Source organism: Protopterus annectens, chromosome 2.part1 (assembly GCF_019279795.1).
Source record: "Protopterus annectens isolate FY-2018-M chromosome 2.part1, PAN1.0, whole genome shotgun sequence".
Taxonomy (NCBI): Eukaryota; Metazoa; Chordata; order Ceratodontiformes; family Protopteridae; genus Protopterus; species Protopterus annectens.
Genome location: NC_056729.1, coordinates 362,520,991 through 362,535,242, shown reverse-complemented (window position 1 = coordinate 362,535,242; position 14,252 = coordinate 362,520,991). Strand labels below are relative to the sequence as shown.

At 34.6% G+C, this 14,252-nt stretch overlaps 1 protein-coding gene across 1 annotated transcript in view; it reads right to left on the bottom strand.

Annotated features, from left to right (window-relative positions):
- The window catches only part of PROM1 (prominin 1), a 1,709,767-nt gene that overhangs the window by 413,821 nt on the left and 1,281,694 nt on the right, over positions 1-14,252 (bottom strand). The gene's annotated exons all lie outside the window — the stretch shown is intronic.

Sequence of the window (14,252 nt, the reverse complement as noted above, 5' to 3'; positions counted from 1 at the left end):
GCTTCCTTTGCCAGTTTTCTCCATTTAATTCCAGACCTCTCTTGCTATTCTCTGTACCCCTTGTTTCAGTCATCCCTGTTAGCTTAGTTCTTCGGATATTTTCTGCTACTTTATGAATATAATATTCTGTATTGTTAGTATTATTCTCCTTACAGATCTTCGCCCAAAATTCCAGTTTATTTCTTGAACCCCCCCCCCCCCGGTTTCATCATTATTCCTTTTAATGTTGAGTTATAGCTTTCAGCTTGTGCTATGCATAAGAAGCCTTAACTGTGCAGCACTGAAATACCCCTTCAAATAAGATAATCCCAGACTACCTTGTTCTATTGGAAGGATCCTTCAACTCTTTACTAATTGCTATCTACAACTTCTCCTCTGGTTGATAACATCTGCCTGACCTCTGTATAAAATTAAAGGTACTAGAAACATTTTCACTGCTTGTATCTTGCTATCTATATCCATAAAACAGAGATTCCAGTGTCTCAGTTTTGGTATAATCCTTTTAGTCTCTTCCCACATATCCTGAGCTGCTGTAACAGAATCCTTTTTAACCCACACTCCTAAGTACATAATTTTAGCATGTCCCCATAAATATGGATATTGCTGAAACAGTCTGTATGTGGGTAATTAGTTTATAGCTATTGCCTTTGCTTTATTTTCATTAACTCTACATCCCCAAAAAGACTTGAAACTGTCTGAGAATGTTCCACAACACTGAAATGTCCATTTATGGTTTTATCAGGTACAAAATAATATCTGCAAATAAGGCCACATTTTCTTGATTACCACACTAATTATACCCTTGAATTTCTGAGTCCCTTGTTTTCTTTACCAACGGTTCTAAATATAACCCAAATAACAGAGGAGAAACAGGACACCATGGCCTGGTTCCTCTGTTCAAAAATGACATATCAGAGAGAAGACCCCTCTCACTTTAATTTTCACCTGCAAACCCTCAGATAGCCTCTTAATTAACCTTATTATTGTGTCAGGGAAAGCAAATGCTTCCATTGCCCTACTCATAAAATACCAACTTACCCTGTCAAATGCTTTCTCTGCATCAAGACCCACCAACAACCATGGTATTTTCTTATATTCATCTTCCCTGTAGACCATCACTGTTTTATTAGTAAATGTTATTGAAACATTTGCCTCCCCTCCACAAAACTACACTGATCCTATCAATTTTATTATCTTTGCCATTCATTTAGCCATTACAGTCATAAATACTTATAATCATGGCTTAGAATCAAAATGAATCTATACGGATCTGATGGTTCTTTACCATCCTTAGGTGTTACAGCTACCACAACCTTCTTCCAGGATGCTGGTGCTTCTCCTGTTTTAATATACTGTTGAAATATTCCAGATCTTTACCACTTCCTTCCTAGCTTCCAAACTTCCACAGGAATGCCATCACTTTCTGAAGACTTTACTGTAGATGGTTATACATCACCATTTTATCTCATCTCCTGTTAGTAATTGAGCATCATCTACCTGTAACCTTGGCATATTTAATTCTTCCATAAACTTTTCTATTTTCTCTTCTTCTTGATTTCCACATTTCTCTGCTTTATTCAGATTTTCATAAAATTTCCAACATATTTCTAAAACCTCTACAGGACCTTTGGTTGTTTTCCTTATTGTAGGCTCCCTATGTGGATTACTCAAATGTTAAGACAAATCATGTGTTAAAACAGGATCCACCCAGGGAACTGAGGTCCTAGTACTTCCAATACACAACCCATCAGTTAGAAATGAATACTGAAGACTGCTTCTGTTAGAAATTGCTAAGAAATACATATAGATTATGTCATGAGTCATATTAGAAATGTAAGGATTTAACATGAGTTTTGATAAACAAATAACTCTGTTACAAACACTGTAGCTAAGCAGAAACAAGTTTAACACACTTCAGCAGCTCCCACACAACAAACTACTACTCAGCATTTGCAATTTGTTATGGCACAGATGGTTTCTCAGAAGGGAAACACTACACAATAGTATCACAAGCGCAATGGCAGTTGTACAAATACACAATACATACAGGCATTTGCAACTTTAATTTACTTTTCATTACATTTTCCTCTCTACTCTGAAATTTACATTTTTTTCTGAAATGTAGGCATGCAATACCCAGGACTGAATCTACTGAAGGGATGTGGAACACAAATGGTTAACATTATGTACATTTTAAGAAATATACAGTTACAACTACTTGACTGTTTGACTGTCCCAGAAATAAAAACTGATGATGGTGTAGAAAGACTAGTAACCATGACTCTATACAACATTTTCTTGATGTTTGGACTGCTTGATTTGGTCCCTGGTTTTCAATAATGGTTGGCAGTGTTCGTATGGTTAACTGCCCCAGTGACTAGATTCATGGCTGATGTCTCAAGTTAAAAGGATGAGACTTTCCCTTTGATTACAAGCAAGAAGGAAACCTGAAACCACACTGCTATGACACACATTAGAATTTATAGTCACTAGGCAAAACTGAATCAACTGGATGAAGAACTGACTACATTTGGTTGGACAGCACATGACCTGTCATCATGATTAGTCAAACATACATACATCCTTTTTTTGAATATTCAGGTGAGAAGATTTGCCAGCCTTTGATCTGCTTATTTTTATTTTTTTTAAATGCCTTTATTAAATCATCAGTGAAGACACTGGCAAACATACATTACTGGAAAAGAAAACAAACCATATTAACACAATTTACCTACATTACACATCACTTATTTCTTTCCTTGTAACGATCAGTCCAACATTTTATAAATTGCTGAATTCCTTGCCTTCCCTTAAACCTCACTCACCTTCCAGAACATTATTCTGCATGTACTGTTCCTACAAATTCCATATTTTTCTATGTAATTTGCTCCTTCCCTTTTCTAAAGATCCATCTTCGTTTTATTTCCTTTATAATATTTAACACTTCAAATACAGTTGTTTTAGACTTTGAGTTCCATTTTCTAGAAATTCTTTTTTTAGGAGCCAACAGAATTAAACACAATAAGGCCTTACTATGTCTAAGCAATTCAGTGGCGGTGTCTCAGCTCAAAACAATAATTTCCTTAGTTACAGTCATTTGTTAACCCAATATTTATGGCAGTGCACTCTGTAGGTAATTTTTCAAATTTGCCAAATCATTGCACTCAAAAAATATATACTCCAAGTTACTTCCTCCTTCCAGTTCACACCAACAACTGGGGTAAAAAAAAAATAGCTATGCAAACATGTCCAATGAGCCTAAACCTTCCAGACTTTGCTGCATAGTTGAGAGCCAAACATAAAACCTCCCATTGTATTCTTCTAAATTGCTTTTCCAACCTCCTCTGGTTGATTCTTACAGTTATGCAATATTTACACTCCAAGAGAATCTTCTGTTCTAGATTCAACTAACAACTCTACCAGAGCAGGTCTTTCACTTAAAATTCCTTTATCCTTTTCTCTTTGCCTATATGGTATCAATCCATGGTAGAGAAAGCAGTCTTTAGCCTGCTGTCCAAACTTCTTCGTGGCCTTATCATACTCATTAGTTTTCCCTTTCCGGTTATTTATTCCTGATACCTTGGTTTCTTTACCAATTTTCTACAATAAATTATACACCCTCTTACTTATTTCCTGTACCCCAATTTGCAGTCATCTCTATTAGCAAAATCCTCCCTCTCCCTTCTTGCCCTGGCTTAGTTGTTATACTATTGCTACTTTATGACTATAATATCCCACTCTATTTCTTGAAACAGTCCCAGCTTCATCAACCCTCTCTATTTTGAACTATAACTTTCTGCTTGTGTTATATGTATATTGTGTTATATATGAGCCTTAACTGTGTAGCTCAAATATCCCCTCAAATCAGGTAATTGTACACCACCTTGTTCTACTGGAATGGTCAACTTATTTCACAACTCTTGCCCTCTTCTCCTCCCAAATAAATTCATTCAACTCTTTGTTAATTACTGTCTACAACTTCTCTTCTGGTTGATGAAAAATATGCCTGACCTGTACATCAAACTAAAGGGATTAAAAACTTTTCCACTACTTGCATTTTACTAGCCATAAACAGCAGCTTCCAGTTTCTTAGTTTTAGTATTATCTTTTGTTTAGTCTCTTCCCCTCATATCCTTAGCTGTCATAATAGCAGCTTTTTAATCTATAGTCCTAAACACTTCATCTAATTATGTACCCATAAAATGGGCATAGCTGAATCAATTGTGTTGGTACATACGTAATTTATGCCTATAACATTTGTTTCATCTTCATTCATTTTAAATCCTGAAAAGACTTCAAGCTGCCTCAAAATGTAACACAAACTATCACCGACAAAAAAGTCAAATCTTCTTCATTGAAATATAAGGATATAATTTGTATGGTAGTGTCAGTTATTTTCTTTGCCAGTGGCTCTATGTATGAAGCAAACAAAGGGGAAGGAGGACAACCCTGCCTAGTTCATCTTTGCAAACACAACTTAGAGAGGAACCCTCGCACCTTAATTTTTACTTTTAATTCTTTATATATATCCTCCTAATTAACCTTATTATTGTAACAAGGCATGCAATTGCTTCCATTGCCCCACTCATAAAATCCCAGCCTACTCTAATGAATGCTTTCTCAACAGCCAGACCTAACAGCAGTAATTTCTTGTACTTTGCATCCCTCAGGATCATCATTGCTCTACTACGGCTGCAAAATGTTTGCCTCTCCTCCATAAAACAGCCATATCTATCAATTTTGACAAAGCCATTCTTTTAGCTAGTGCAGACATACACTTTACAATTATGTTTTAAAACTGAAATGGGACTACATGAAAGCTGGTTCTGAGGAGTGCTTACCAACTTTAAGGATTACAGCCACCATAGCATTTGACAAATATGTTGGTGCTTCCTCTCTTTTTAAAATACTGTTAAATAAAATCTTTCAAATCTTTATCACTTTCCTACCTTCTAATTTTCAAACTACCACAGGATACCATTTGTTCCTGTAGAGTTTTGTACATTATCGTTATCTCATTGATTCCTATCTTAACTGTTAGTTGATGAACCTCATCTACATCTAACCTTATCATAATTACATCTTCCATAAATATTTGCATTTGTGCTTTTCCTTTATTTTCACATTTCTCTGCTTTATACAAATGTTAATCAAATTTCCAAAGTATCTCTAATAATGTTACTGGCGCTCTGGCTATTTTTATTGCTATAGGTTCCGTAAGCCTGGGGACTGCCACATCTACTTTTTGTTGTTTAAGTTGTGCTAAAAGTTTTTTTTTTTTTTTTTTGTGCTCTGGGAGATGACAACAATAATTTCTCAACAGCAATATTTCTAAACTCGTGCATTCTACCCAGATACTCCCTTTTCCCTTGAGCATTCTGCATTTGTGCCTCTTCTTGTTCTATGAGATTATCCTTATTCTATATTTCTTTAACCTTTGTTAGCCCCTATAAATAATTCACATTACTTCTTAACTACATCTTTCTCTTTTTATCCAAATTTTAACATCAATTTTTGTTTTATCTCACTCACCAGCTATAACGTCTGTAGATATTTCTATCTTTCCTACTAACTCTTGAATATTTTCCACTACCCATTCCTTGAATTCCTTCAATAGCTAGGTAGGTAGGAAAGTACCAGCATCTGATTTTCACTTCATTACTTTGCATTTTTTTAAGGATCCAAAATACTTGGATCTGTGCTGAAGCTTTCAATTAAATGCATGTTCCTGTGAAAATAACTTCTGTCTAATCCATCCCAGCTACTGTATGTTAAGGAATAATGGGTAAATTCTGCTTGAGTTCCTATGACTGAATTCACATCTCCTATGCCAAATATTTTCATGTTCTTCAGAAATCATCCCTTTTTTATTATATTTTCTTTTCTAGGCCACACTGATAATACTCACTACTACTAATCAAGTTCTAGTCCCAAAACTTAAGTAATATTCCTTCCTAAAAGCTGATTATTTCTTCCACAATATTCTTAAACTTTAACAGTTTTTGGTAGAATATAAATACATGTCAGTGTAATCCTCCTCCCTTTCCAATAGTCTCTTACTACCAAAAATCTACCTTTATTGTCTTTTCCCTATTCTACCACTAGTGATACCAGTCTAGCAATTAGTATAATTACTCTTCTTTTTTTTTTGTCCCCGATGGTCTGCTGAATATCCATCCTTAAGTCTTTTTTTGACAAATTTACAAGACCATTTCTTACCAAATGTGTCTCCTACAGCATTGCTGTTTGCATTCTGCATTTCTTAAATATAATCAACACTCTTTCCTTTTTCGCTATACCAGAAAGGTCATTTACATTCCAGGATAATACAGACAGCATAGCCATTATGATAAAAATCTGCTGTTTACACCTATTTTATATATATATATATATATATATATATATATATATATATATATATATATCAGCTTTTAATGTGTATTTCCAGCTTTTATTTTACATGCATACGATATTTGGCAGGCTGATATTTTATACAGCTGTTTCTTTTTACCACCATTTGAACCTATGATGCATTTTTCAAGACTTTTTGTTTGAATGAAAACCCACAAACAAAAAGATATACATTTTCAAAACACCCCATCCCCTTAACTTTGAAAGAAAAACTATGTACACCTTCAAAAATGAAGTTTAGCGATCCAGATAGGGACTGCCCAAATTGATATCTGTACCCACAGGCATTAACTAACACAATTTACAGTTACCCATGCTAAAGCACTTGGCACAGCCTGTGTTCCCACTTAGTGTTGCTGTCTGTTCTTTTCTGATCTCTTGTTCCCCTCCCAGATGTGAAAAAAAAACAACTTGCATAATTTCAGAAAACTAACTTTTAGCTCCAAGATAAAACTGTACTGGCTATCTTTAAACAAAACTGTACACTGTTCTATTAAACACATTAAAGTATTAATACATCCAGACAGACTGTTATCTCTTATTAATTTCCCATAATTTCCAAACATTTCTCACTGAACTGCTTGCCATTCCACCTTTAAATTTAGCATTTCCCTCAGCAAATAAATCACAAAACTCTCAAAATTAATTGCTTGCACCTGCAGACAGCTTGCCTCCAAGTAAAAGTAGTCAGTGCATATCTGTTAATTTCACCCAGACTCCAACTGAACATTTGCAAATGGGAAAAATATCTTTGCAGTTTTAAGAAACTTGGTATTTTTCATGGCAGACATCATTTTGTCTTATTTTTCAAGTATACTTTCAACAGACACTTGTTTATAGTTTAAGACAAAGGTATTAATCTAGACAATTAGACAATCACCCTTACAAACATATGGGAAAATATCTTAATTCTACATATAATATACTCCATGCACATTCATATCTCATCCCCTTACCAACAGCCTAAAATCAAAGCATATTAACATTAAATTTGGTTTTGTCCAGTCTTTCTTCTGTTGTACTTTAAAGCTTACATTTCTTATATCTGTAAAAAAGTACTTGTTTGCTTTAATATCTTTAACACATACAACACTCACTGAAGAGACTCCCCCCACATTTAGCATAGCCCTGGCTACGCACTACACCAAACTGCTTTACTGTATATAACAGACACTTCATATCATAAAATGTCTTGTACAAATACACATAACAAAAATTGTTTTACTAACCATTATTTTTCCTTTTAGTATCCTTTTAAACAATAATGACAAAGTGGGGTATTATGCTTTCCAATCCACCCAGAAGTTTAACAAATTCAACAAAAATCCATTCTTTCTCAGCTACTCCTTCTTGTAATGTCATATTCCACAAATGTGATTCATGCTTTATAGTCTCTTATTCCAGTGCTGCTGATCTTCTTCCTGTTGATCTCCATCTCCCAAACCCAGACTCTGGTTAAAGTCAACAGGTCTCCCAATTCTTCTAGGAAACTCTTGTGTTTTTCTCGGTTTCTCAAGCATTTTCCTTTGGAACACTGAAAAAGGCTTCACTGACAATGTCTCTCTATGAGCCTTAAAATCAGAAGAATGAGAAGCCTAGTACCCTTCTGTTTGATGGTTCACCACTTGTTGGACAAACTTTTATATTTATTCCTTCACCTGTTCTACATGAAAAATGACTGATTCTCCCAAAAAAAAAAATTCTGAAGACAGCTGGATTCAGCAGCTAGAATCTCACACCTGCCTCTCAACATTCCCTGACTGCCAGTATAAATTTGCTTCTCTTCTGCCTGGTTGTACAGTGAATAATCATTTTCCACAAACACTCGACTGTTTTTAATATGTTGCTCTTCAGTCACAGTTTTGCCAGGATCACCTCTTTCTGCTGGTATGATTGCATCTTTGCTAATACAGGAATTGGCTGCTTTCTCATGGCCGGGTTTAGAAGATAAATAAAATGTGCCCCTTCAATTAACAAAACCTTCAGTGGAATATCAGTTCAGTTAACTTTTTTTGAAAACTCTTCTTTAGCAGCCTCATACTCAGCCAGCATTTTCTACATTTCTGATATAATTTTACAAAGTAAAACTGGTTTTCCCCTCATAGAAATGGCATGTATGTGATTTGGTAAAAATGCTTTTCTTACAGTAACAACATTTATTTATTTACCATGTGTTGACCGGGAAAGTCCGACTAGGCTCCACAGAGCCTGTTTTCAGCGGAGGCATGGGGAGAAATGCTCCAGATGCATGTCTTTAGTATATACTGGTAAAACTACTTTCTCTCATAATGACAGATATTTTTGGGACTAGCATAAAAATACAGAGACTGCAAATGCAGGAAGAAATAATGACAATGTGCTTGCATAACATACTGTATTCCTAAATGATTAGCTTAACAGAATGTACTTGTTTAAAACAAAAAGCATTATACTTCTGAATGTTTTTGTTGTTCTTCCACTGCAGTAACAGAGGTTTGGTAATCATAACAACAGTGTGATATTTTTTTTAGAAACAGCATGTGATGCATTGGCATAACAGAATGTACTTGTGTAAAACAAAGTATTACACTTCTGAATCTTTTTGTAACAAATGGCATTAACAATAGAGGCATGTTGAAGTATCTTAAACAGTTGAATGTACGCAGATATTCAAGCTAAAGGGAAATGGATAACAGAAAAAGTTACAAACTAGCCTATCAATGAAAGAACATTTTGGCATTCATGTTTGGGATCCTTGAGGATGCTGATGCAGGCCTAACCCCTCCCACCCCACAGCAGCCTTTGCCAACAAACTCCACCACCACTGACGGAAAGAAGCTTTTCACAATTCTTACTTAATCTATAAGTTGTTTTTTTTATTTTTTCATTTTAGTAATAACGCTTATGTGTTAAGCACAGTGTGTGTCAGGCACCATTAGCTCCATTCTTACATATTACATGGTTAAAGTTCACACCCCACAAAAACTACAAAAAGCCCTAATAATAAAAATAATTAAAAATAATAAAAATGAAATTCCCAATATAAAATATGAAGCTAATCAATTCTTATTCACAACAGAACTAACTAAAACTGTAATTCAAAACAAATCCAAATAAAAGTATTAAAAAGCAAGAAAATATAACAGGACAGACTGATAAATAGACTGATAGATGAAAACATTATTACAGAATTGAAAGGCAACAAATGAGTCACAGAACACAAAAAAACACTTTTCCCTATACACATAATGCTGAATTTAATGCTTACAAAGTTCTTTATCTTTTTTTTAACAACATTTCAAACAGGTATGCAATAAACACACTTTAACATCTTCTAAGCTCAACACATAAAAAACAAAAATAAACTAGGAATACAATGTCAAGACTTGTTTTTAATAAGACAAACGCAAAGCTTTCAAGCATACGTTCTTTCTCAATGCATAAAATACCTAGGTTAATGGTCACAATAAATATTCAAATCAACCTTCAATTACATATTTAAAAAAGTCACAGACATAATTATCCCATTCCTAGCCAGAAGATAAAAACAAGACAATATAAAACATAGAGATACATACACAGCCTGGTCAATACAACTATTAATAGTCATGTTTATATTTAAGAATAGGTTTTAAACTATTTTGAGAATTCAGTCCTGGATACACAGAAGCTCGAAAATAGTCTATCCACTTACATTCTGCAAGCTCAGTCTGAAGTCTGATGTCACCACCCCGTATACCTACATTTACAACTTGAACTACTCGAAATTTAAAGGAATGTGCATCACCTCTTAACCAAATGTGTTTAAAAAGGCCATTATTCTCAACGTCTCTCCGAATCTCAGAGACGTGGGAGCAAATCCTTTGTTTTAACTTCAGGTTAGTTTTAGCTATATAAAAACTCAGACATGCAACACAATTAGCCAAATAAATCATATTCTCTGTTTGACAAGTAGCAAAGGTTCGAAATTCAAAAGTAACACCAGAAATAGGATGTTCGAATACTAAATCAGTATTAATAACATTACAATAGCTGTACTGACAGGGATGTGTTCCTTTACTATGACAGTTTTTTGTATCGAGGCATATCTTTATAACACAGGGGCCGTTTCAATTTTTTTTCTTTTTTATGTGCAAAATTTGGTTTAAGACCTATAAATTCTTTAATTTCACTACAATAAGTAAGAATAGGCCAATATTTATTAATAATCTGTTTAATACATTTCGTATGCCTGTTATATTTCATAAGATACCTAACAGGTCTTTTCTCATTTGGCCTATTAATTGTAGTTACTAAATCAGATCTCAGGTAGGGCATCTCCGGAAATGGCTGCCCTATATCAACACGTCTATTGATGGATTCATCTTTCATAACATCCAACAATTCTGAATCATATCCTCTTCGACTAAAATCCTTACTCATGACTTCTAAGTCTTGCAAAAATGCATCTTTCCTTAGTATTTAACTTACTGGCCCGCAGAAATTGACTATACACAGTACCTTTAAAAATATAATTTGGATGCATACTCAGAGTGCACGTATCTTGTAGCCTGCACATTCTTTTTAAAAAGCTAGTTTATCTGATGGATGTTTTGACACTAACAATGATATCCAAAAAAATAATTCAGCATTACTATGTAACCAATTGACAAACAGTTTCAAATTCTCAATACTATTATTCCACAGCAAAAAAAAAATCATCAACAAAACACTTGTAAAACACCAAATCAGTGTTCGTATAAGTTAAAGGATTAATAATGTCAAAAATATATTTTTCTTCCCATCTAGCTAGAGCCAAGTTGGCGTACATATTGGCAACGGGCATATCCATTGCTACGCCAACTTGCTGATTTTAATATTCATTATTAAACAGAAAAACACTGTTTTGTAAGACTATTTCAGGCATGGAACATAGAATTTCAATTTTACAAGATGTAAAAGTATTGTGCTTATTCAAAAATTCTCTAATATACTGAACATCTAACTCATTTGGTATTACAGTAAAAAGTGACTATGCCTAGTGTTCCCAGCAATAAACCATTCAAATTTGTTCTATCAGACCAGAATTTCAGAGAATGCAAACAAATCATTACTGTCCTTAATAAAAGCAGGACTAAACTTCATTAAGGGTTTAAGTTGATACTCTAAATATTTTTGATACGGCAACAGTCGCCCATTTACCTCTGGCAACTATAGTGCTCATAGGGGGCAATGTTAGATGTTTATGTAGCTTTGGCAGCCCATATATAAATGGTATCACAGGCTGAATAACATATAAATAATTACATTAATCTGGGCTGATGTCTCCATCCATCATGGCACTATATAGAAATTCTTTGACCTTATAAATAAGTCCATTCAAATCTCTAATGTTAACTATTTTAAACACTTTAGAATCAGATAGTAGTTCATACATTAAAGTATTATACAGTGTTTTACCCAGCACTGCAACTTTACCACCCTTATCTGCAGATTTTATTATATCATCATAAAGACAAATTCTTCAAAGCATCTCTTTCTTCTGATGTAAGATATAAAACCTTGTGGCAATATTATTACTAAAGAACAACTCATATACTTCTACTTCACACATCTCTAGGAATGCTTTAACTGTAGGACTATGCATAGGTACAAATGTACTAGATCTCTTAACTTTATTACCCCATCCTCAGAACTATTTTCAAATAGAAGTTTGAGATCTAAATTACGAGCAAATAATCTTAACTCCGTTAGTGCTTCACTTATATTCCCTTCAGTAGCTGGAATAAAGCTCAGCCCTTTATTTAAAACAGATAACTCAGTGGAAAAAAAAATACCCTTTCAGATAAGTTAACTACATTGCAAATGCTGAAGTCACTATAGCCCAACTCCGAGTAACCAGGCCTACCTTGTTTACACTGTTTCTTGTGAGAGTCTATATGCCCTTCTTGATTCACCAGTGTAGTTCGTTGAATAGGGGTACGAAATCTACTTCTTCCCCTTGTTTGTTCTTGCACCTAAAAAAGAACTGGTTTTCTCTGGATTGAGATAAGAATGCAGAGAAAGAAGGCTTCGATACAGGAAAATAATGTTTTCATCAAGGACAAAGTCTTGAAACTATAAAAGTGGTTGTAGAATACTTTTGTGTGGACATTTTGTAATCTGAGTCAGCTGAGGAAGTGCAGTGTACCTGACAGTTATATCTGTGTTATAAAGAACATGTTTATAATCTCATAGTGCTTGGTTGGCTTGTTTCAATAAATCTGTTAGCAATTATGAAAAGACAGTTGTACAGTTTGTCAGTGTGACCTGTTGCTGTTAATTTCAGTTTAACAGTTTCAATCACTGATTTTTGCAGTTTTATCAGTTCATCTGCATAACTGTTTTCATGCTTCTTTCATTTTTATCCATACATTTATTATTTGAGTTTATATACTCTTACTGTGTTATTTATTTTAATCAGTTCTGGGCACACTTGACTTATTCCATTCTCTTGATTACTGGGAGCCATCTCTGATAGCAAAGATGGAGCTTGAACGGCCTTTTGCTTAACAGCTGCAGGATTCTTCCAAGTCTGTTTTCTATTCACCTTTTCTAGCCGATTTTCTTCCAGGCTCTCTAAATTTCTTGTGTGCCAGCATCCAGGCAGTGCACTTAATAGCCAGTAAATGAATATTACTACAACAGCAGAATTACTGGCCCTTATCTATCACTTTCTTTTTTTCACACTGGGAGTGCTGATCTTAAGCTGTTGATCAGTCCACAAGAAGAAAGTGAGATAGGTCAGATTTGATCAGTACTCTACCTCAGTACATAATAAATAAAAAAAAATTACAAACAGCAGGGCAGCTTATTAGAAATACTGCTACCTCTTAAGCATCTCATACCCAACCAGCTACTGTTTAGAATTTGTAATGATTTAAGGTACAAAATGTTTATACAAAAATCCGGCAGCTGTAATTTATTTTGCACTAAAGTTTCAGGGAACATCTGGCATCAAAGAGGCCAAATACATACTAATAAAGTGCACTTTTATGAAAGAACTTCAGTCCTGCATTCCTAATAAGACAAGTGTCACAAAATTCACTGACCACTGGGAAAAGCAGAATGTATATACAATGCTGCCTGATGCTATAAAAGGTAATACTACTACTGATTTTTATAATGAGGACCACAGTCTGTAAAGCATACTCCTGTAAAGCCCTCCTTCCACATCTGGCAGTAATTTCCACTGCACTCTTTAGAGAGATAATATTTGAGAACCACAACAGAACATATTAAGAGCAAAGTCAGCAATGTCAAGTTTCAGGAACCTCTAAGATTCAGTACTTTAACTTATGATAGTTTTGGATGACTTCCTGTCACAGAAAGAAAATACTTAGCTTTGAGGGTGGCCGTACACAAAGTTCCTTTAATGCCCACTTGCCAAATATATGAATATGAAGGGAAGACATTTCATCAGAATGATTTTATTACCTTTATGCTTCTGGAGATACCTACAGTGTTTACCAACATGGACAGGTAGCATTTCTTTTCTCACTGTGGCTTTAGAATTGTAATGTTGCACAGTTCAGGAAAATAACAAAATGTCACTTTGTAACTCGATAATTCTAGTTATTGCTTAGGAGCTGGAGGTCATTGGATATGTTGACCTCATTCTTGCAGCTGTTCACCTGCGGAAAACCCCAAGGTAAATGCTGGTGGCACTGATCCAGACTACTGTAGTTGCTCAAGCAACTGTCTTTTGCTGAACATCGGATTTTATACCCTAAGCAACCAAATTAAGCATTTTGTTTCAACAGTTAACATAGCACAGAGGGTCAAGTCTGGCAGGTAGTACAGAGGACTAAAGAGTTGAGCTGCTCATGACCTTCATCATGAAG